Source organism: Urocampus carinirostris, unplaced genomic scaffold, assembly GCF_059441175.1.
Source record: "Urocampus carinirostris isolate Australia breed hairy pipefish unplaced genomic scaffold, RoL_Ucar_1.0 HiC_scaffold_21, whole genome shotgun sequence".
Lineage (NCBI taxonomy): Eukaryota > Metazoa > Chordata > Actinopteri > Syngnathiformes > Syngnathidae > Urocampus > Urocampus carinirostris.
In genome coordinates, this window is record NW_028283128.1 from 564,345 (window position 1) to 590,486 (window position 26,142).

Genomic DNA, 26,142 nt, shown 5'->3' on the forward strand with positions numbered 1-26,142 from the left:
GTGTCCTTTTGGTTCGTTTTTGTTTTATGTCCTGGAGGGCCGTATGTTCTGCATTATTTTTGAGGTTTCTCTGATCCAATACAGGTGATTCCAATCACCAGTATTGTTAACGAGCACTTGCTAGCTTGCTAACGAGGTTATAATTTATGTCACCTGAGTTAAAGAAGAGCAAACTTCAAATCTGGCAGGACGTATGGCCCTCCAGGACCGGAGTGCCCAGGTCTGCTCTAAATAGTATTGCATAACTTGGATTATATTTTTAGCAAACTGTGATGTCCTCAAAGGTTGCACTAATGTTTTGTATTCTCATAAGTGCTTGTCTCAGCTTTTTTATGATCGAACGGGTGGGTTTTTCCAATCAAAAACAATCTCACACCTTGTGTTGATGGCCTCTGTAGTTATTGCAATTGTTTATGTCATGTTGACGCACCAGTGTCTTGCCTAAGTCATGAAATCTCGGCTAAGCTTTTTAAGGAAGAATTACTCGCTAGAAAGAGCTGCATAACTTGTTTTTAGCAAACTCTGATTTTCTCAAAAGTTGCACTAGTGTTTTGTATTCTCATAAGTGCTTCCTTTTGGGATTGTCTCAGCTGCAAATGATCAAATGGGTGGGTTTCTCTGATTGAAAACAATCTGAAAGAATAGTGTGGATGGCCACTCAATGTTCGAGGGGCTGCATAATACTCCTGGACATTTGATTGCATGGAGGGCGGGGCAGGTTTTTCAGATTGATAACAATCTCACATGTTATTGTTGATGGCCTCTTTATTGGTGAGGGACTTCAGAATACTCCTGGACATTTATATACTGGACTGTCTCAGAAAATTAGAATATTGTGATAAAGTTCTTTATTTTCTGTAATGCAATTAAAAAAACAAAAATGTCATACATTCTGGATTCATTACACATCAACTGAACTATTTCAAGCCTTTTATTATTTTAATATTGCTGAATTTGGCTTACAGCTTAAGAAAACTCAAAAATCCTATCTCAAAATATTAGAATATCATGAAAAAGTATACAAGTAGGCTATTCAACTAATCACCTGAATCATCTAATTAACTCGAAACACCTTGCGAGGGTTTCCTGAGCCTTAAAAACACTCAGCTTGGTTCAGTAAACTAAATCACAAGTATGGGGAAGACTGCTGATCCGACTGCTGTCCAGAGGACCATCATTGATACCCTCCATCAGGAGGGTAAGACACAAAAATAAATTTCTCAAAGAGCAGGCTGTTCACAGAGTGCAGTTTCAAAGCATATCCACAAAAAGTCTGTTGGAAGGGAAAAATGTGGCCGGAAACGCTGCACAACCAAGAGAGATGACCGCAGCCTTAACAAAATTGTGAAGAAGAGCCGCTTCCAGAATTTGAGGGAGCTTCAAAGACAGTGGGCTGAAGCTGGAGTCCAGGTATCAAAAGCCACAGTTCACAGACGTGTCCGGGAAATGGGCTACAATAGCCGTATTCCCATGGTCAAGCCACTTCTGAACTCAAGACAACGGAAGAAGCGTCTGACTTGGGCTATGGAGAAGAAGCACTGGACAGTTGCAGAGTGGTCCAAAGTCCTCTTTTCAGACGAAAGCAAGTTTTGCATTTCATTTGGAAGTCAAGGCGCCAGAGTCTGGAGAAAGGCTGGAGAAGAGCAAAATCCAAGTTGCTTGAAATCCAGTGTGAAGTTCCCACAGTCAGCAATGGTTTGGGGAGCCATGTCAGCTGCTGGTGTTGGTCCACTGTGTTTCATCAAGTCCAGAGTAAATGCAACTGTGTACCAAGAGATTTTAGAGCACTACATGCTTCCATCTGCTGAAAAACTCCATGGAGATGAGTATTTCATTTTCCAGCATGATCTGGCACCTGCCCACAGTGCCAAAACCACCAGTAACTGGTGCACTGACCATGGCATCACTGTCCTTGATTGGCCTGCTAATTCCCCTGACCTGAACCCCATCGAGAATTTGTGGGGTATAGTTAAGAAGATGAAAGACACCAGACCTACAAATGCAAATGAGCTGAAGGCCGCTATCGAAGCATCCTGGGCATCAATAACACCTCAGCAATGCCACAGGCTGATTGCCTCCATGCCACGCCGGATTGATGCAGTAATCCGTGCAAAAGGATTCCCAACCAAGTACTGAGTGCATCAATGGACATTTTCAAATGTTTGATTTAGTTTTGCTGTTATAAAATTATTTTTTTTACTTGGTCTGAGGAAGTATTGTTCAATAGTAAGTGCTACTTGTTGGGACAATAACAAAGACATGAACAGTGAGCTGAGCAACACCAAATGGCTCAATTGAAGGTTGTTCAGCATGGAAACGCTTTAAATGTGTCCTTTTGGTTTGTTTTTGTTTTATGTCAATATCATCTGGCTCATTTGTCATTGAAAATTGCTCTGACATTTGTTTTCGGAGAACAATAAGTGCTTCTTGTTGGGGCAGTTTTGTTGACTTTCAGAAATTAACATGTAATCTTCAGTTACAGGCTTCAATTGTCCACAAATGAACGTGTTCATCTCAGAAAGTTTCCAAACACTGCAGGGATTTCCGATGCATCACAGCTGATGTCATTTTTGGTAAGGTTGCAATGATTTTAAAGACACCCATCAATTCACGCTACACAACAAGTTAGCTGGAGGGTCATTGTGACGACCAGTCTGTTTACTCACCCTACAAGGGCACTGACTTTAATCCATGCAATTGTAAGTGCTATTTGTTGCGGGTAACAGCACAGGCATGAGCTATGAGCTGAACAACATCAAACGGCACTACTCTCTAAATAGTATTGCATAACTTGGATTATATTTTTAGCAAACTGTGATGTCCTCAAAGGTTGCACTAATGTTTTGTATGCTAATAAATGCTTCATTTTGGGTTTGTCTCAGCTTTTTTATGATCCAACGGGTGGGTTTTTCCGATTAAAGACAATTTCACACCTTGTGTTGATGGCCTCTGTAGTTATTGCAATTGTTTATGTCATGTTGACGCAACAGTGCCTTGCCTAAGTCATGAAATCTCGGCTAAGCTTTTTAAGGAAGAATTACTCGCTAGATGGAGCTGCATAACTTGTTTTTAGCAAACTCTGATTTTCTCAAAAGTTGCACTGGTGTTTTGTTTTCTCATAAGTGCTTCCTTTTGGGATTGTCTCAGCTGCAAATGATCAAATGGGTGGGTTTCTCTGATTGACAACAATCAAAGAATCGTGTGGATGCCCACTCAATGTTCGAGGGGCTGCATAATACTCCTGGACATTTGTATGCATAGAGGGCGGGGCACGTTTTTCAGATTGATAACAATCTCACATGTTATTGTTGATGGCCTCTTTATTGGTGAGGGACTTCAGAATACTCCTGGACATTTGTATACAGGGCGGGTATGGTTTCAATGCCTTTAAAGACACCCATACTTTCATGCTACACAACGAGTCAGCTGGAAGAACCTTGTGCAGACCCGTACGTTTATTCACCCAACAGGAGCACTGACTTGAAATTATGCAATAGTAAGTGCTACGTGTTGGGGCAATAGCACAGACATGAGCTATGAGCTGAACAACATCAAACAGCTATTGTAGAGGTAATTTAGCATGGGAACGCCTTAAATGTGTCCTTTTTGTTTGGTTTTGTTTTATTTCATTACCATTGGTTCATTTGTCACCAAAATTGCTCTGAGAAAAGCACTCATTTGTGTTTTGAGAATAATAAGTGCTTCTCGTTGGGGAAGTTTTGTTGTGTTTGTACAAGGACTGGTCAGTAATGAAAGTCACTTGTTCTGTGACAGGCTTCAATTGTCCACAAGTGAACGTGTTCATCTCACAAGGTTTCCTCACAATGTAGGGATTTCCTATGTATAACAACAGTTCTCATTTTTGATTACCACAACATGAATGGAAGCACTGACCTAAACTATTTCTGCGGTAAGTGCTTTTGATTGGGTCATGTTGACGCACGAGTGCCCCATTCATGAAAGCTCGGCTTGACTGTCTTTTAAGGAAGAACTACTCGATAGATGCAGCCGCATATTTTGGATGTTTTTTGCAAATTGTGATGTCCTCAAAAGTTGCACTGATGTTTTGTTTTCTCACAAGTACTTCTTTTTTAGGGTTGTCTCAGCTGTGCATGATCCGACTGGCGGGTTTCTCATATTGATAACATTCTCACATGTTATTGTTGATGGCCTCTTTATTTTCGAGGGACTGCTGAATACTCCTAGACATTTGTATGCATGGAGGGCGGGGTAAGGTATCAATGCCTTTAAAGACACCCATCACTTCATGCTAAACAACGAGTTAGCTGGAGGAACATTGTGCAAACCAGTCTGTTTATTCACCCAACATGAGCACTGACTTGTAATTATGCAATAGTAAGTGCTACTTGTTGGGGCAATAACACAGACATGAGCTATGAGCTGAACAGCATCAAACAGCACTTGTAGAGGTCATTTAGCATGGAAATGCCTTAAATGTGTCCTTTTCGTTTTGTTTTATTTCAATACCATTCGTTCATTTGTCACCAAAATTGCTCTGACAAAATGAATCGTTGTGTTTTGAGAATAGTAAGTGCTTTTTATTGGGGTTGTTTTGTTGTCTTCGTACAAAGACTGGTCAGAAATGAAAATGTCTTCATCTGTGACAGGTTTCAATTGACCACAAGTGAAGGTGTTCATCTCACAAGCTTTCCACACACTGCAGGGATTTCCTATGTGTAAGAGCTGATGTCATTTTTGAATACCACAACCCGACTGGAAGCGCTGACTTAAACTATTGCTGTGGTAAGTGCTTTGGTTTAAGTCATGTCTACGCACGAGTTCCTTCCCCCATTCATGAAAACTCGGCTGAGCTGTCTTATAAGGAAGAACTACTCGCTAGATGCAGCTGCATATTTTGGATAATGTTTTTAGCAAACTGTGATGTCCTCAAAGTTGCACTGATGTTTTGTAGTCTCATAAGTGCTTCCTTTTGGGGTTGTCTCAGCTGTGCATGATCCAACTTTTCCAATTACTAACAATCACAAAGGTTCGTGTTGATGGCCACTCAATGGTTGGGGGGCTGTATAGATCTCTGGGATATTTGAATACATGGAGGGCGGGGTAAGGTTTCACTGACACCCATCAATTTATGCTACACAAGAAATTAGCTGGAGGGTCATTGTGCTGACATGTCTGTTTATTCACCCAAAGAGGGCACTGACTTTAAATTATGCACTAGTAAGTGTTACTCATTTGAGAATAACACATACAGTAATGAGTGCACTCCGGTTGCATTTTTGGGACAATGCAGCTACTTTTAAAAATACATTGAGCCGTTAAATGAACGGCCGCCAATTTATTGAGTGCCCTCCGGTGGCGTTTTTGCGGCAATGCAGCTACCATTGGAAATACATCCAAACATTCGAAATGAACGGCCGCCGATTCAAATGAGTGCCCTCCGTGGCATTTTTGCAGCAATGGAGCTACCACTGGAAATACTTCGTGCCGTATGAAATGAACGGCTGCCGATTAAATGAGTGCCCTGGGTGGCGTATTTGCGGCAATGCAGGTACCATCGGAAATACATCAATCCGTTTGAAATGAACAGCCACCGATTTAATAAGTACCCTCCTGTGGGTTTTTTGCGGCAATGCAGCTACCATTGGAAATACATCCAGCCGTTGGAAATGAACGGCAGCCGAGTTAATGAGTGTCTCCGGTGGCGTTTTTGCGGCAATGCAGCTACCATCGGAAATACATCCAGCCGTTCGAAATGAACGGCTGCCGATTTAATAAGTGCTCTCCGGTGGCGTTTTTGCGGCAATGCAACTACCATTGGAAATACTTCGTGCCGTTTGAAATGAACAGCCACTGATTTAAAAGTGCCCTCCGGTGGCGTTTTTGCGGAAAGGCAGCAACCATTGGAAATACATCCAGCCGTTCGAAATGAACCGCTGCTGATTTAATGAGTGCCCTGCGGTAGCGTTTTTGGGGCAATGAAGCTACCATTGGAAATACGTCAAGCCGTTCGAAATGAACAGCTGCCGATTTGATGAGTGCCCTCTGGTGGCGTTTTTGCAGCAATGCAGCTACCATTGGAAATGTGCTGGGAAAGATTTCAGTGACTATGTTGCGTGAATAAACAGACTGGTTTGCACAATGTTCCTCCAGCTAACTTGTTGTTCAGAATGTGGCGGCTAAACTTTTGACTAAGACCAAAAAGTTTGAGCATATTACTCCTGTATTGGCCAACTTGCACTGGCTCCCAGTCCACTTAAGATGTTTAATTTTCTCGCAACTACGAGAAACAGCCGCCGACTCCATTTTTCGCGCTGTGCATACTGGGAAATATTAAACAACGATTCTCTTTCATTCGTGCATTTGTATAAAAAAATGGCTCCTGTTAAGAGACACGCGTACAACGCCGAGTTTAAACTCAAGGCGATCAGTCACGCAATAGAGCGGCAGCGAGAGAGTTAAACATAAATTAATCGATGGTACGGAAGTGGAGAAAGGATTAAGATAAGCTCCGCCAAGTAAGGAAAACTCAACAAAGTTTCCGTGGCAATAAAGCAAGATGGCCAGAGTTAGAGGAGACACTTGAACAGTGGGTTGTTCAACAAAGAGCGGCAAGCAGAAGTGTCATTACGATAACGATAACTATACGTATGAAGGCAACAGCGCTGGCACAGGAACTCAATATTAAAGAATTCAGGGGTGGTCCTACTTGGTGCTTTCGTTTTATGAAAAGATGCAATCTATTCATCCGTACTCGAACTACTGTTTCACAGCAACTGCCAGCTGACTTCGTTTGTTAACAATAAAGTTTGACCTTTTTGAATGTTTTGTTGACATTGCCTTTAGCGTGGCAACATCTAGAGGTTGCATAACTTAACTACATTCTCTACTGTAGTCAAGTCAAGTCACATTTATTTACCGTAAATAGCCCTTAATCACAAAAATGTCTCGAAGGACTGCACAGGATTACAATTACAAAATTGCACAATTACCTGATCTTAAACCAGCATGCACTTATAGCGCCTTATAATGGGGTGCGTCTTATGTATGGCAAAAGTTTTAAAATATATCATTCATTGAAGGTGCGCCTTATAACACGGTGCGCCATATAGTGCGGAAAATACGGTACATCCAGCCGTTCGAAAAAAACGCCCGCCGATTTAATGAGTGCACTCCGGTTGCGTTTTTGGGGCAATCCAGCTACCTTTAAAAATACATTTAGCCGTTGGAAATGAACGGCCGCAAATTTGATGAGTGCCCTCAGGTGGCTATCTTTCGGCAATGCAGCTTCCATTGGAAATACATCCAGCCGTTCGAAATGAACGCCCACCGATTTAATGAGTGCACTCCGTTTGCGTTTTTTGGGCAATGCAGCTACCTTTAAAAATACATTGAGCCGTTAGAAATGAACGGCCGCCAATTAAATGAGTGCCCTCCGGTGGCGTTTTAACGGCAATGCAGCTACCATTGGAAATACATCCAGCCCTTGGAAATGAACGCCAGCCGATTTAATGAGTGTCTCCGGTGGCATTTTTGCGGCAATGCAGCTACCATTGGAAATACAATGAGCCGTTGGAAATGAACGGCCGCCAATTTAATGAGTGCCCTCCGGTGGCGTTTTTGGGTCAATGCAACTACCATTGGAAATACTTCGTGTCGTTGGAAATGAATGGCCGCCGATTAAATGAGTTCCCTCGGTGGCGTTTTTGCGGCAATGCAGCTACCATTGGAAATACATCCAGCCGTTTGAAATGAACAGCCACCGACTTAATAAGAACCCTGCGGTGGCGTTTTTTGCGGGAATGCAGCTACCATTGGAAATACATCGAGCCGATGGAAATGAACGGCCGCAGATTTAATGAGTGCCCTCCGGTGGCGTTTTTGGGGCAATGCGGCTACCATTGGAAATACATCCAGCCGTTCGAAATGAACGGCAGCCGATTTACTGAATGTCTCCGGTGGCGTTTTTGCAGCAATGCAGCTACCATTGGAAATGTGCTGGGAAAGATGTCAGTGACTATGTTGCGTGAATAAACAGACTGGTTTGCACAATGTTCCTCCAGCTAACTTGTTGTTCAGAATGCGGCAGCTAAATTTTTGACTAAGACCAAAAAGTTTGAGCATATTACTCCTGTATTGGCCAACTTGCACTGGCTCCCAGTCCACTTAAGATGTGACTTTAAGGTTCTCTTATTAACATATAAATGTTTGCATGGGCTTGCACCCTCTTATCTCTCCGATTTTATTTCCCCCTATGTTCCTGCACGGAGTCTGCGCTCGGAAAATGCCGGTCTACTTGTGACTCCGAGAGCCAAGAAGTCTGCGGGCTCGAGAGCGTTCTCCATCCGGACCCCGGTGTTATGGAACGCCCTGCCTCTGGAGATAAGATCTGCAACCTCAACGGAGGTTTTTAAATTGAGGCTTAAGACACACTTCTATTCCAAAGCATATGATTGATGCCCACCTCATATTCTGTTTTGTCCTGTCTTTTTCCGACGCCTGCCTGGCTGATACGAAGGAGAAGGATGATTTGGGATGGGTCAGCGGACCGGCATCTGACATGCAGCTTGTCAAGCCCTGCATTTACCAGCTGGCAGAGACGGGAGGCAGCGTCATGGCCGTCATAGACTTTCTGGACTGATTTGCAGGCTGGGGCCGTCGTTGATGTCATGCACTTTCCGGACATTTTCAACATCTTACCCAATAATTACTATTATGTGTACAGTAATGCTAATTGTAATTCACCCTCGTCAATCCTGGAAGGGGGATTACCACATGTGAGGTCCTTTCTCAAGGTTTCTCTTTTCTCCTCACACTGAGGTTTTTGAGTTTTTCCTTGCCCGCATGCTGGTTTAAGATCAGGTAATTGTGTAATTTTGTAACTGTAATCCTGTGCAGTCCTTTGGGACATTTTTGTGATTAAGGGCTATATAAATAAATTTGACTTGACTTGACTAGCACAAAGTGATGGGTGTCTTTAAAGGCATTGATACCTTACCCCGCCCTCCATGCATACAAATGTCCGGGAGTATTCTGCAGTCCCTCGAAAATAAAGAGGCCATCAACAATAACATGTGAGAATGTTATCAATATGAGAAACCCGCCAGTCGGATCATGCACAGCTGAGACAACCCTAAAAAAGAAGCACTATTGAGAAAACAAAACATCAGTGCAACTTTTGAGGACATCACAGTTTGCTAAAAACATTATGCAAGTTGTGCAGTTGCATTTAGAAAGTAGTGCGGTTTGATGTTGTTCAGTTCATAGCTCAAGCCTGTGTTATTACCCCAACAAGTAGCACTTACAATTGCATGTATTAAAGTCAGTGCCCTTGTAGGGTGAGTAAACAGACTGGTCGACACAATGACCCTCCAGCTAACTTTTTGTGTATAATGAATTGATGGGTGTCTTTAAAGTCATTGCAACCTTACCCCGCCCTCCATGTATACAAATGTCCAGGAGTAATCTGAAGTCCCTCAAAAATAAAGAGGCCATCAACAATAACATGTGAGATTATTATCAATCTGAGAAATGTGCCCCGCCCTCCATGCATACAAATGTCCAGGAGTATTATGCAGCCCCTCAAACATTGAGGGGCCATCCACACGATTCTTTCTGATTGTTGTCAATCAGAGAAACCCACCCATTGGATCATTTGCAGCTGAGACAAACCCAAAAGGCAGCATTTATGAGAATACAATACATCAATGCAACTTGCATCTAGCGAGTTGTTCTTCCTTAAAAGACAGCTTAGCCGAGTTTTCATGAAATGGGGAAGGAACTCGTGCGTAGACATGACCTAAACCAAAGCACTTACCACAGCAATAGTTTAAATCAGCGCCTCCAGTCGGGTTGTGGTAATCAAAAATGAGATCAGCTCTTACACATAGGAAATCCCTGCAGTGTGTGGAAAGCTTGTGAGATGAACACCTTCACTAGTGGTCAATTGAAACCCGTCACAGAAGAAGACATTTTCATTTCTGACCAGTCCTTGTACAAAGACAACAAAACTACCACAACAAAAAGCACTTACTATTCTCAAAATACAACCGAGTGCTTTTCTCAGAGCAATTTTGGTGACAAATGAACCAATGGTATTGAAATAAAACAAAACAAAAAGGACACATTTAAGGCGTTCCCATGCTAAATGACCTCTACAAGTGCTGTTTGATGCTGTTCAGCCTATAGCTCATGTCTGTGCTATTAGCCCAACAAGTAACACTTGCTATTGAATAATTACAAGTCAGTGCTCATGTTGGGTGAATAAACAGAGTGGTTTGCACAATGTTCCTCCAGCTAACTCGTTGTTTAGCATGAAGTGATGCGTGTCTTTAAAGGCATTGATACCTTACCCCGCCCTCCATGCATACAAATGTCTAGGAATATTCAGGAGTCCCTCGAAAATAAAGAAGCCATCAACAATAACATGTGAGAATGTTATCAATTTGAGGAACCCGCCAGTCGGATCATGCACAGCTGAGACAACCCTAAAAAAGAAGTACTTGTGAGAAAACAAAACATCAGTGCAACTTTTGAGGACATCACAAAAAACATCCAAAATATGCGGCTGCATCTATCGAGTAGTTCTTCCTTAAAAGACAGTTAAGCCGAGCTTCAATGAATGGGGCACTCGTGCGTCAACATGACCCAATCAAAAGCATTCACCGCAGCAATAGTTTAGGTCAGTGCTTCTAGTCAGGTTTTGGTAATCAATAATGAGAACAGTTGTTATACATAAGAAATCCCTACATTGTGAGGAAACTTTGTGAGATCAACACGTTCACTTGTGGACAATTGAAGCCTGTCACAGAACAAGACATTTTCATTACTGACCAGTCCTTGTACAAAGACAACAAAACTTCCCCAACGAGAAGCACTTATTATTCTCAAAACACAAATGAGTGCTTTTCTCAGAGCAATTTTGGTGTCAAATGAACTAATAGTAATGAAATAAAACAAAACCAAACAAAAATCACACATTTAAGGCTTTCCCATGCTAAATGACCTCTACAAGAGCTGTTTGATGTTGTTCAGCTATTGCCCCAACAAGTAGCACTTACAATTGCATGAATTAAAGTCGGTGTCCTTGTTGGGTGAATAAACAGACTGGTCTGTGCAAGGTTCCTCCAGCTAACTCGTTTTGTAGCATGAAATGATGGGTGTCTTTAAAAGCATTGAAACCAAACCCGCCCTCCATGTATACAAATCTCCAGGAGTAATCTGAAGTCCCTCAACAATAAAGAGGCCATTAAAGATAACTTGTGAGATTGCTATCAATCAGAAAAACCCGTCAGTCGGATCATGCACAGCAGAGAATACCCCAAAAGGAAGCACTTATGAGAATAAAAAACATCAGTGCAACCTTTGAGGACATCACAGTTTGCTAAAAACATCCAAGTTATGCAGTTGCATTAAGAGAGTAGTGCCGTTTGATGTTTTTCAGTTCATAGTTCAAGCTTGTGCTTTTAACCTAACAAGTAGCACTTACAATTGCATGTATTAAAGTCAGTGCCCTTGTAGGGTGAGTAAACAAACTGGTCAACACAATGACCCTCCAGCTACTTTTTGTGTAGCATGAATTGATGGGTGTCTTTAAAGTCATTGCAACCTTACCCCCCCTCCATGTATACAAATGTCCAGGAGTAATCTGAAGTCCCTCAAAAATAAAGAGGCATCAACAATAACATGTGAGATTATTATAAATCTGAGAAACGTGCCCCGCCCTCCTTGCATACAAATGTCTAGAAGTATTATGCAGCCCCTCAAACATTGAGTGGCCATCCACACGATTCTTTCTGATCGTTGCCAATCAGAGAAACCCACCCATTGGATCTATTGCAGCTGAGACTACCCCAAAAGGAAGCACTTATGAGAATACAAAACATCACTTGCAACTTGCATCTAGCAAGTAGTTCTTCCTTAAAAGACAGCTTAGCTGAGTTTTCATGAATGGGGGAAGGAACTCGTGCGTAGACATGACCTAAACCAAAGCACTTACCACAGCAATAGTTTAAGTCAGTGCTTCCAGTCGGGTTGTGGTAATAAAAAATGAGATCAGCTCTTGCACACAGGAAATCCCTGCAGTGTGTGGAAAGCTTGTGAGATGAACACCTTCACTTGTAGTCAATTGAAACCTGTCACAGAAGAAGACATTTTAATTTCTGACCAGTCCTTGTACAAAGAAAACAAAACAACCCCAACAAAAATCACTTACTATTCTCAAAATACAACAGAGTGCTTTTGTCAGAGCAATTTTGGTGACAAATAAACCAATGGTATTGAAATAAAACAAAACAAAAATGACACATTTAAGGCGTTACTATGCTAAATGACCTCTACAAGAGCCGTTTGATGTTGTTCAGCTCATCGATCATGCCTGTGCTATTGCCCCAACAAGTAGCACTTACAATTGCATTAATTAAAGACAGTGCCCTTGTTGGGTGAATAAACAGACTGGTCTGCACAAGGTTCCTCCAGCTAACTCGTTGTGTAGCATAATATGATGGGTGTCTTTAAAAGCATTGAAACCATACCCGCTCCATGTATACATATGTCCAGGAGTAATCTTAAGTCCCTCGAAAATAAAGAGGCTATCAAAGATAACATGTGAGATTGTTATCAATTAGAAACACCCGTCCGTCGGATCATTCACAGCTGAGACCACCCCAAAAGGAAGCACTTATGAGAATAAAAAACATCAGTGCAACTTTTAAGGACATCACAGTTTGCTAAAAACATTATCCCAAATATGCAGCGGCTTTTAGCGAGTAGTTCTTCCTTAAAAGATAGCTTAGCCGAGCTTTCTTGAATGGGGCAAGGCACTTGTGCGTAAACATCACCTAAACCAAATAACTTACCACAGAAATAGTTTAAGTCAGTGCTTCCAGTAGAGCTGTGTGAACTAAAAATGAGATCAGATCGGAAATCCCTGCAGTGTGTAGACACCTTGTAAGATGAACACGTTCACTTGTGGACAATTGAATCCTGTCACTGAAGAAACATGTTAATTTCTGACCAATCCTTGCACAAAGTCAACAAAATTGCCCCAACAAGAAGCACTTATTGTTCTCTGACAACAAATGAGTGCCTAAGTCAGAGAAATTTTCAATGACAAATGAGCCAGGTGGTATTGACATAAAACAAAACAAAAAGGACACATTAAAAGTGTTTCCATGCTGAACAACCTTTAAATGAGCCATTTGATGTTGTTCAGCTCACAGTTCATGTACAAGGAGTGCAGAATTATTAGGCAAATGAGTATTTTGACCACATCCTCTTTATGCATGTTGTCTTACTCCAAGCTGTATAGGCTCGAAAGCCTACTACCAATTAAGCATATCAGGTGATGTGCATCTCTGTAATGAGAAGGGGTGTGATCTAATGACATCAACACCCTATATCAGGTGTGCATAATTATTAGGCAACTTCCTTTCCTTTGGCAAAATGGGTCAGAAGAGGGACTTGACAGGCTCTGAAAAGTCAAAAATAGTGAGATATCTTGCAGAGGGATGCAGCACTCTTAAAATTGCCAAGCTTCTGAAGCGTGATCATTGAACAATCAAGCGTTACATTCAAAATAGTCAACAGGGTCGCAAGAAGCGTGCAGAAAAACCAAGGCGCAAAATAACTGCCCGTGAACTGAGAAAAGTCAAGCGTACAACTGCCAAGATGCCACTTGCCACCAGTTTTGCCATATTTCAGAGCTGCAACATCACTGGAGTGCCCAAAAGCACAAGGTGTGCAATACTCAGAGACATGGCCAAGGTAAGAAAGGCTGAAAAACGACCACCACTGAACAAGACACACAAACTGAAACGTCAAGACTCGGCCAAGAAAAATTTTTCTAAAGTTTTATGGACTGATGAAATGAGAGTGAGTCTTGATGGGCCAGATGGATGGGCCCGTGGCTGGATCGGTAAAGGGCAGAGAGCTCCAGTCCGCCTCAGACGCCAGCAAGGTGGAGGTGGGGTACTGGTATGGGCTGGTATCCTCAAAGATGAGCTTGTGGGGCCTTTTCGGGTTGAGGATGGACTCAAGCTCAACTCCCAGTCCTACTGCCAGTTTCTGGAAGACACCTTCTTCAAGCAGTGGTACAGGAAGAAGTCCGCATCCTTCAAGAAAAACATGATTTTCATGCAGGACAACGCTCCATCACACGCATCCAAGTACTCCACAGCGTGGCTGGCAAGAAAGGGTCTAAAAGAAGAAAAACTAATGACATGGCCTCCTTGTTCACCTGATCTGAACCCCATAGAGAACCTGTGGTCCCTCATCAAATGTGAGATTTACAAGGAGGGAAAACAGTACACCTCTCTGAACAGTGTCTGGGACGCTGTGGTCGCTGCTGCACGCAATGTTGATCGTGAACAGATCAAAGCACTGACAGAATCCATGGATGGCAGGCTTTTGAGTGTCCTTGCAAAGAAAGGTGGCTATATTGGTCACTGATTTGTTTTTGTTTTGTTTTTGAATGTCAGAAATGTATATTTGTGAATGTTGAGATGTTATATTGGTTTCCCTGATGAAAATAAATAATTGAAATGGGTATAGATTTGTTTTTTGTTAAGTTGCCTAATAATTATGCACAGTAATAGTCACCTGCACACACAGATATCCTCCTAAAATAGCTAAAACTAAAAAAGCCCCACTCCAACTTCCAAAATATTCAGCTTTGATATTAAGAGACTTTTGGGTTCATTAAGAACATGGTTGTTGTTCAATAATAAAATTAATCCTCAAAAATACAACTTGCCAAAGAATTCTGCACTCCCTGTAGATCGGCGGGCGTTGTTTTCGAACGGCTGGATGTATTTCCAATGGTAGCTGCATTGACGCAAGAACGCCACCGGAGGGCACTCATTAAATTGGCGGATGTTCATTTCGAACAGCTCATTGTATTTCCAATGGTAGCTGCATTGCCAAAAAAAGCGACCGGAGGGCACTCATTAAATCGGCGGCCGTTCATTTCCAACGGCTGGATGATTTCCAATGGTAGCTGCATTGCCGCAAGAACGCCACCGGAGGGCACTCATTAAATCGGCAGCCGTTCATTTCCAACGGCTCATTGTATTTCCAATGGTAGCTGCATTGCTGCAAAAACGCCACCGGAGACACTCATTAAATCGGCTGCCATTCATTTCCAACGGCACGATGTATTTCCAATGGTAGCTGCATTGCCGCAAAAAGCGACCGGAGGGCACTCATTAAATCGGCGGCTGTTAATTTCCAACAGCTCGATGTATTTCCAATGGTAGCTGCATTGCCCAAAAAGGCCACCGGAGGGCACTCATTAAATCGGCGGCCGTTCATTTCGAATGATTGGATGCATGTCCAATGGTAGCTGCATTGCCGCAAAAACGCCACCAAGGCACTCATTAAATTGGTGGCGGTTCATTTCTAACGGCTCAATGTATTTTGAAAGGTAGCTGCATTCCCCCAAAAATGCAACCGGTGTGCATCATTAAATTGGTAGACGTTCATTTCGAACGGCAGGATGTATTTCCAATGGTAGCTGCATTGCCGCAAGAACGCCACCGGAGGGCACTCATTGAATTGGCGGCCGTTCATTTCCAACGGCTCATTGTATTTCGAATGGTAGTTGCATTGCTGCAAAAAACGCCACCAGAGACACTCATTAAATCGAATGCCGTTCATTTCCAACGGCTCGATGTATTTCCAATGGTAGCTGCATTGCCGCAAAAACGCCATCGGAGGGCACTCATTAAATCGGCGGCTGTTCATTTTCAACGGCTCATTGTATTTCCAATGGTAGCTGCGTTGCCACAAAAAACGCCACCGGAGACACTCATTAAATCGGCTGCCGTTCATTTGCAACGGCTGGATATATTTCCAATGGTAGCTGCATTGCCCCGAAAACGCCACCGGAGGGCACTCATCAAATCGGCGGCTGTTCATTTCGAACGGCTTGACGTATTTCCAATGGTAGCTTCATTGCCCCAAAAACGCTACCGGAGGGCAATCATTAAATCGGCGGCGGTTCATTTCGAACGGCTGGATGTATTTCCAATGGTTGCTGCATTTCCCCAAAAAACGCCACCGGAGGGCACTTATTAAATCAGTGGCTGTTCATTTCAAACGGCTGGATGTAATTCCAATGGTAGCTGCATTGCCGCAAATACGCCACCGAGGACACTCAAATAATCGGCAGCCGTTCATTTCCAACGGCACGAAGTATTTCCAATGGTAGTTGCATTGCCCGAAAAACGCCACCGGAGAGCACTTATTAAATCGGCAGCCGTTCATTTCAAACGGCTGGATGTATTTCCGATGGTAGCTCCATTGCCGCAAAAACTTCACCGGAGACACTCATTAAATCGGCTGCCGTTCATTTCCAACGGCTGGATGTATTTCCAATGGTAGCTGCATTTCCGCAAAAAACCCACAGGAGGGTACTTATTAAATCGGTGGCTGTTCATTTCAAACGGCTCGATGTATTTCCGATGGTACCTGCATTGCCGCAAATACGCCACCCAGGGCACTCATTTAATCGGCGGCCGTTCATTTCCAACGGCACGAAGTATTTCCAATGGTAGCTCCATTGCCGCAAAAACGCCACGGAGGGCACTCATTTAAATTGGCGGCCGTTCATTTCGAATGTTTGGATGTATTTCCAATGGTAGCTGCATTGCCCTAAAAACGCCACCGGAGGGTTCTTAATAAATCAGTGGCTGTTCATTTCAAAGGGCTCAATGTATTTCCGATGGTAGCTGCATTGCCGCAAATACGCCACGCAGGGCACTCATTAAATCAGCTGCCGTTCATTTACAACGGCTCGATGTATTTCCAATGGTAGCTGCATTGCCGCAAAAACGCCATCGGAGGGCACTCATTAAATCAAATGCCGTTCATTTCCAACGGCTCGATGTATTTCCATTGGTAGCAGCATTGCCGCAATAACGCCACCGGAGGGCACTCATTAAATCGGCGGCCGTTCATTTCCAACGGCTGGATGTATTTCCAACGGTAGCTGCATTGCCGCAAGAACGCCACCGGAGGGCACTCATTAAATCGGCGGCTGTTCATTTCGAACAGCTTGACGTATTTCCAATGGGAGCTTCATTGCCCCAAAAACGCCACCGGAGGGCACTCATTAAATCGGCGGCGGTTAATTTCGAACGGCTCGATGTATTTCCAATGGCAGCTGCATTGCAGCAAAAACGCCACCGGAGGGAACTGATTAAATCGACGGCCGTTCATTTCCAACGGCTCATTGTATTTCCAATGGTAGCTGCATTGCCGCAAAAACGCCACTGGAGACACTCATTAAATCGGCTGCCGTTCGTTTCCAACGGCTGGATGTATTTCCAATGGTAGCTGCATTGCCGTAAAAACGCCACCGAGGGCACTCATTTAATCGGCGGTCATTCATTTCCAACTTCACGAAGTTTTTCAAATGGTGGTTGCATTGCCCCAAAAACGCCACCGGAGGGCACTCATTAAATTGGCGGCCATTCATTTCCAACGGCTCATTGTATTTCCAATGGTAGCTGCATTAACACAAAAACGCCACCGGAGACACTCATTCAATCGGCTGCCGTTCATTTCCAACGGCTGGATGTATTTCCAATGGTAGCTGCATTGCCGCTAAAACGCCACCGGAGGGCACTCATTTAATTGGCGGCCGTTCATTTCTAACGGCTCGATGTATTTCCATTGGTAGCTGCATTGCCGCAATAACGCCACCGGAGGGCACTCATTAAATCGGCGGCTGTTCATTTCGAACGGCTGGATGTATTTCCAATGGTAGCTGCATTGCCGCAAGAACGCCACCGGAGGGCACTCATTAAATCGGCAGCCGTTCATTTCCAACGGCTCATTGTATTTCCAATGGTAGCTGCATTGCTGCAAAAACGCCACCGGAGACACTCATTAAATCGGCTGCCATTCATTTCCAACGGCACAATGTATTTCCAATGGTAGCTGCATTGCCGCAAAAAGCGACCGGAGGGCACTCATTAAATCGGCGGCTGTTAGATTCCAACAGCTCGATGTATTTCCAATGGTAGCTGCATTGCCCAAAAAGGCCACCGGAGGGCATTCATTAAATCGGCGGCCGTTCATTTCGAATGATTGGATGCATGTCCAATGGTAGCTGCATTGCCGCAAAAACGCCACCAAGGCACTCATTAAATTGGTGGCGGTTCATTTCTAACGGCTCAATGTATTTTGAAAGTTAGCTGCATTCCCCCAAAAATGCAACCGGTGTGCATCATTAAATTGGTAGACGTTCATTTCGAACGGCAGGATGTATTTCCAATGGTAGCTGCATTGCCGTAAAAACGCCACCGAGGGCACTCATTTAATCGGCGGTCATTCATTTCCAACTTCACGAAGTTTTTCAAATGGTGGTTGCATTGCCCCAAAAACGCCACCGGAGGGCACTCATTAAATTGGCGGCCATTCATTTCCAACGGCTCATTGTATTTCCAATGGTAGCTGCATTAACACAAAAACGCCACCGGAGACACTCATTCAATCGGCTGCCGTTCATTTCCAACGGCTGGATGTATTTCCAATGGTAGCTGCATTGCCGCTAAAACGCCACCGGAGGGCACTCATTTAATTGGCGGCCGTTCATTTCTAACGGCTCGATGTATTTCCATTGGTAGCTGCATTGCCGCAATAACGCCACCGGAGGGCACTCATTAAATCGGCGGCTGTTCATTTCGAACGGCTGGATGTATTTCCAATGGTAGCTGCATTGCCGCAAGAACGCCACCGGAGGGCACTCATTAAATCGGCAGCCGTTCATTTCCAACGGCTCATTGTATTTCCAATGGTAGCTGCATTGCTGCAAAAACGCCACCGGAGACACTCATTAAATCGGCTGCCATTCATTTCCAACGGCACAATGTATTTCCAATGGTAGCTGCATTGCCGCAAAAAGCGACCGGAGGGCACTCATTAAATCGGCGGCTGTTAGATTCCAACAGCTCGATGTATTTCCAATGGTAGCTGCATTGCCCAAAAAGGCCACCGGAGGGCATTCATTAAATCGGCGGCCGTTCATTTCGAATGATTGGATGCATGTCCAATGGTAGCTGCATTGCCGCAAAAACGCCACCAAGGCACTCATTAAATTGGTGGCGGTTCATTTCTAACGGCTCAATGTATTTTGAAAGTTAGCTGCATTCCCCCAAAAATGCAACCGGTGTGCATCATTAAATTGGTAGACGTTCATTTCGAACGGCAGGATGTATTTCCAATGGTAGCTGCATTGCCGCAAGAACGCCACCGGAGGGCACTCATTGAATTGGCGGCCGTTCATTTCCAACGGCTCATTGTATTTCGAATGGTAGTTGCATTGCTGCAAAAACGCCACCGGAGACACTCATTAAATCGGCTGCCGTTCATTTACAACGGCTCGATATATTTCCAATGGTAGCTGCATTGCCGCAAAAACGCCATCGGATGGCACTCATTAAATCGAATGCCGTTCATTTACAACGGCTCGATGTATTTTCATTGGTAGCTGCATTGCCGCAAGAACGCCACCGGAGGGCACTCATTAAATCGGCGGCTGTTCATTTTCAACGGCTCATTGTATTTCCAATGGTAGCTGCATTGCCACAAAAAACGCCACCGGAGACACTCATTTAATCGTTTGCCGTTCATTTCCAACGGCTGGATGTATTTCCAATGGTAGCTGCATTGCCCCGAAAACGCCACCGGAGGGCACTCATCAAATCGGCGGCTGTTCATTTGGAACAGCTTGACGTATTTCCAATGGGAGCTTCATTGCCCCAAAAACGCCACCGGAGGGCACTCATTAAATCAGCGGCGGTTAATTTCGAACGGCTCGATGTATTTCAGATGGTAGCTGCATTGCCCCAAAACGCCACTGGAGGGAACTCATTAAAATCGGCGGGCGTTCATTTCTAACGGCTCGATGTATTTCCAATGGCAGCTGCATTGCAGCAAAAACGCCACCGGAGGGAACTGATTAAATCGACGGCCGTTCATTTCCAACGGCTCATTGTATTTCCAATGGTAGCTGCATTGCCGCAAAAACGCCACTGGAGACACTCATTAAATCGGCTGCCGTTCGTTTCCAACGGCTGGATGTATTTCCAATGGTAGCTGCATTGCCGTAAAAACGCCACCGAGGGCACTCATTTAATCGGCGGTCATTCATTTCCAACTTCACGAAGTTTTTCAAATGGTGGTTGCATTGCCCCAAAAACGCCACCGGAGGGCACTCATTAAATTGGCGGCCATTCATTTCCAACGGCTCATTGTATTTCCAATGGTAGCTGCATTAACACAAAAACGCCACCGGAAACACTCATTCAATCGGCTGCCGTTCATTTCCAACGGCTGGATGTATTTCCAATGGTAGCTGCATTGCCGCTAAAACGCCACCGGAGGGCACTCATTTAATTGGCGGCCGTTCATTTCTAACGGCTCGATGTATTTCCAATGGTAGCTGCATTGCCGTAAAAACGCCACCGAGGGCACTCATTTAATCGGCGGTCATTCATTTCCAACTTCACGAAGTTTTTCAAATGGTGGTTGCATTGCCCCAAAAACGCCACCGGAGGGCACTCATTAAATTGGCGGCCATTCATTTCCAACGGCTCATTGTATTTCCAATGGTAGCTGCATTGCCGCAAGAACGCCACCGGAGGGCACTCATTAAATCGGCGGCTGTTCATTTCGAACAGCTTGACGTATTTCCAATGGGAGCTTCATTGCCCCAAAAACGCCACCGGAGGGCACTCATTAAATCGGCGGCGGTTAATTTCGAACGGCTCGATGTATTTCCAATGGTAGCTGCATTGCCCCAAAACGCCACTGGAGGGAACTCATTAAATCGGCGGGCGTTCATTTCTAACGGCTCGATGTATTTCCAATGGCAGCTGCATTGCAGCAAAAACGCCACCGGAGGGAACTGATTAAATCGACGGCCGTTCATTTCCAACGGCTCATTGTATTTCCAATGGTAGCTGCATTGCCGCAAAAACGCCACTGGAGACACTCATTAAATCGGCTGCCGTTCGTTTCCAACGGCTGGATGTATTTCCAATGGTAGCTGCATTGCCATGAAAACGCCACCGAGGGCACTCATTTAATCGGCGGTCATTCATTTCCAACTTCACGAAGTTTTTCAAATGGTGGTTGCATTGCCGCAAAAACGCCACCGGAGGGCACTCATTAAATTGGCGGCCATTCATTTCCAACGACTCATTGTATTTCCAATGGTAGCTGCATTAACACAAAAACGACACCGGAGACACTCATTCAATCGGCTGCCGTTCATTTCCAACGGCTGGATGTATTTCCAATGGTAGCTGCATTGCCGCTAAAACGCCACCGGAGGGCACTCATTTAATTGGCGGCCGTTCATTTCTAACGGCTCAATGTATTTTTAAAGGTACATGCATTGCCCCAAAAACGCAACCGGAGTGCACTCATTAAATCGGTGGGTGTTCATTTCGAACGGCTGGATGTATTCCAATGGAAGCTGCATTGCCGCAAGAACACCACCGGAGGGCACTCAGTAAATTGGCGGCCGTTCATTTCCAAAGGCTAAATGTATTTTTAAAGGTAGCTAGATTGCCCCAAAAACGCAACCGAAGTGCACTCATTAAATCGGTGAGCGTTAATTTCGAACGGCTGCATGTATTTCCAATGGTAGATGCATTGCCGCAAGAACGCCATCGGAGGGCACTCATTGAATCGGCGGCCGTTCATTTCCAACGGCTGGATGTATTTCCAATAGTCGCTGCATTGTCGCAAGAACGCCACCGGAGGGCACTCATTAAATCGGCGACTGTTAATTTCCAACGGCTCGATGTATTTCCAATAGTAGCTGCATTGCCGCAAAAACGCCACCGGAGGGCACCCATTAAATCGGCTGCTGTTCATTTCGAACGGCTTGACGTATTTCCAATGGTAGCTACATTGCCTCAAAAATGCGCCTGGAGGGCACTAATTAAATCGGCGGGCCTTCAATTTGAACGGCTGTATGTATGGCCAATGGTAGATGCAATGGCGCAAAAAGCGACCGGAGGGCATTCATTAAATCGGCGGCCGTTCATTTCCAACGGCTGGACTTATTTCCAATGGTAGCTGCATTGGCGCAAGAACGCCACCGGAGGGCACCCATTAAATCGGCTGCTGTTCATTTCGAACAGCTCGACGTATTTCCAATAGTAGCTTCATTGCCCCAAAAACGCTACCGGAGGGCACTCAAACGGCGGAATGTATTTCCAATGGTAGCTGCATTGCCGCAAAAACGCCACGGGAGACACTCATTAAATCGGCTGCCGTTCATTTCCAACGGCTCGATGTATTTCCAATGGTAGCTGCATTGCCGCAAAAACGCCATCGGAGGGCACTCATTAAATCGAATGCCGTTCATTTCCAACGGCTCCATGTATTTCCATTGGTAGCTGCATTGCCGCAAGAACGCCACCGGAGGGCACTCATTAAATCGGCGTCTGTTCATTTCGAACTGCTTGATGTATTTCCAATGGTAGCTTCAGTGCCCCAAAAACGCTACCAGAGGACACTCATTAAATCGGCGGCGGTTCATTTCGAACGGCTGGATGTATTTCCAATGGTAGCTGCATTGCCGCAAAAACGCCACTGGAGAAACTCATTAAATCGGCTGCCGTTCATTTCCAACGGCTTATTGTATTTCCAATGGCAGCTGCATTGCCGCAAAAACGCCACCGGAGGCACTCATTAAATCGGCTGCCGTTCATTTCCAACAGCTGGATGTATTTCCAATGGTAGCTGCATTGCCCCAAAAACGCCACCGGAGGGCACTCATCAAATCGGCGGCTGTTCATTTCGAACAGCTTGACGTATTTCCAATGGTAGCTTCATTGCCCCAAAAACGCTACCGGAGGGCACTCATTTAATTGGCGGCCGTTCATTTCTAACGGCTCAATGTATTTTTAAAGGTAGCTGCATTGCCCCAAAAACACAACCGGAGTGCACTCATTAAATCGGTGGGTGTTCATTTCGAACGGCTGTATGTATGGCCAATGGTAGATGCAATGGCGCAAAAAGCGACCGGAGGGCATTCATTAAATCGGCGGCCGTTCATTTCCAACGGCTGGACTTATTTCCAATGGTAGCTGCATTGGCGCAAGAACGCCACCGGAGGGCACCCATTAAATCGGCGGCTGTTCATTTCGAACAGCTTGACGTATTTCCAATAGTAGCTTCATTGCCCCAAAAACGCTACCGGAGGGCACTCAAACGGCGGAATGTATTTCCAATGGTAGCTGCATTGCCGCAAAAACGCCATGGGAGACACTCATTAAATCGGCTGCCGTTCATTTCCAATGGCTCGATGTATTTCCAATGGTAGCTGCATTGCCGCAAAAACGCCATCGGAGGGCACTCATTAAATCGAATGCCGTTCATTTCCAACGGCTCCATGTATTTCCATTGGTAGCTGCATTGCCGCAAGAACGCCACCGGAGGGCACTCATTAAATCGGCGTCTGTTCATTTCGAACTGCTTGATGTATTTCCAATGGTAGCTTCAGTGCCCCAAAAACGCTACCAGAGGACACTCATTAAATCGGCGGCGGTTCATTTCGAACGGCTGGATGTATTTCCAATGGTAGCTGCATTGCCGCAAAAACGCCACTGGAGAAACTCATTAAATCGGCTGCCGTTCATTTCCAACGGCTTATTGTATTTCCAATGGCAGCTGCATTGCCGCAAAAACGCCACTGGAGGCACTCATTAAATCGGCTGCCGTTCATTTCCAACGGCTGGATGTATTTCCAATGGTAGCTGCATTGCCCCAAAAACGCCACCGGAGGGCACTCATTAAATCGGCGGCCGTTCATTTCCAACGGCTTGATGTATTCCCAATGGTAGCTGCATTGCCGCAAAAAACCCACAGGAGGGTACTTATTAAATTGGTGGCTGTTCATTTCAGACGGCTCGATGTTTTTCCGATGGTAGCTGCATTGCCGCAAATATGCCAACCAGGGCTTTCATTTAATCGGCAGCCGTTCATTTCCAACGGCACGAAGTATTTCCAATGGTAGCTCAATTGCCGCAAAAACGCCACGGAGGGCACTCATTTAAATTGGCGGCCATTCATTTCGAATGTTTGGATGTATTTCCAATGGTAGCTGCATTGCCGCCAAAAGCGACCGGAGGGCACTTATTAAATCGGCGGCTGTTAATTTCCAAAAGCTCGATGTATTTCCAATGGTAGCTGCATTGCCGCAAGAAGGCCACCAAAGGGCACTCATTAAATTGGCAGGCGTTCATTTCGAATGGCTGGATGTATTTCCAATGGTAGCTGCATTTCCGCAAAAATGCCACTGGAGGGCACAACTTTAAATCGGCAGCCGTTCATTTCCAACGGCTGGATGTATTTCCGATGGTAGTTGCATTGCCACAAAAACGCCACCGGAGGGAACTCATTAAATCGGCGGCCGTTAATTTCCAACGGCTCGATGTATTTCCAATGGTAGCTGCATTGCCGCACTAACACCATCGGAGGGCACTCATTAAATCAGCGGCAGTTCATTTCGAACGGCTTTTCGTATTTCCAATGGTAACTGCATTGCCTCAAAAACGCGCCTGGAGGGCACTAATTAAATCGGCGGGCCTTCATTTTGAACGGCTGGATGTATGGCCAATGGTAGCTGCATTGCCGCAAAAACGCCACCGGAGGGCAGTCATTAAATCGGCGGCCGTTCATTTTCAACGGCTCGATGTATTTCCAAGAATAGCTGCATCGCCCCAAAAACGCCACTGGAGGGCTCTTATTAAGTCGGGAGCCGTTCATTTCCAACGGCTGGATGTATTTCCAATGGTAGCTGCAATGCCGCAAAAAGCGACCGGAGGGCACTCATTAAATCGGCGGCCGTTCATTTCCAACGGCTGGACTTATTTCCAATGGTAGCTGCATTGCCTCAAGAACGCCACCGGAGGGCACCCATTAAATCGGCGGCTGTTAATTCCAAACGGCGGGATGTATTTCCAATGGTAGCTGCATTGCCGCAAAAACGCCACCGGTGACACTCATTTAATCGGCTGCCGTTCATTTCCAACGGCTCGATGTATTTCCAATGGTAGCTGCATTGCCGCAAAAACGCCACTGGAGGGCACTTATTATATCGATGGCTGTTCATTTCAAGCGGCTGGGTTTATTTCCAATGGTAGCTGCATTGCCGCAAATAAGCCACCGTAGACACTCATTAAATCGGCTGCCATTCATTTCCAAACGGCTCATTTTATTTCCAATGGTAGCTGCATTGCTGCAAAAACGCCACCGGAGACACTCATTAAATCGGCAGCCGTTAATTTCCAACGGCTCGATGTATTTCCAATGGTAGCTGCATTGCCGCACTAACACCATCGGAGGGCACTCATTAAATCAGCGGCAGTTCATTTCGAACGGCTTTTCGTATTTCCAATGGTAACTGCATTGCCTCAAAAACGCGCCTGGAGGGCACTAATCAAATCGGCGGGCCTTCATTTTGAACGGCTGGATGTATGGCCAATGGTAGCTGCATTGCCGCAAAAACGCCACCGGAGGGCAGTCATTAAATCGGCGGCCGTTCATTTTCAACGGCTCGATGTATTTCCAAGAATAGCTGCATCGCCCCAAAAACGCCACTGGAGGGCTCTTATTAAGTCGGGAGCCGTTCATTTCCAACGGCTGGATGTATTTCCAATGGTAGCTGCAATGCCGCAAAAAGCGACCGGAGGGCACTCATTAAATCGGCGGCCGTTCATTTCCAACGGCTGGACTTATTTCCAATGGTAGCTGCATTGCCTCAAGAACGCCACCGGAGGGCACCCATTAAATCGGCGGCTGTTAATTTCAAACGGCGGGATGTATTTCCAATGGTAGCTGCATTGCCGCAAAAACGCCACCGGTGACACTCATTTAATCGGCTGCCGTTCATTTCCAACGGCTCGATGTATTTCCAATGGTAGCTGCATTGCCGCAAAAACGCCACTGGAGGGCACTTATTATATCGATGGCTGTTCATTTCAAGCGGCTGGGTTTATTTCCAATGGTAGCTGCATTGCCGCAAATAAGCCACCGTAGACACTCATTAAATCGGCTGCCATTCATTTCCAAACGGCTCATTTTATTTCCAATAGTAGCTGCATTGCTGCAAAAACGCCACCGGAGACACTCATTAAATCG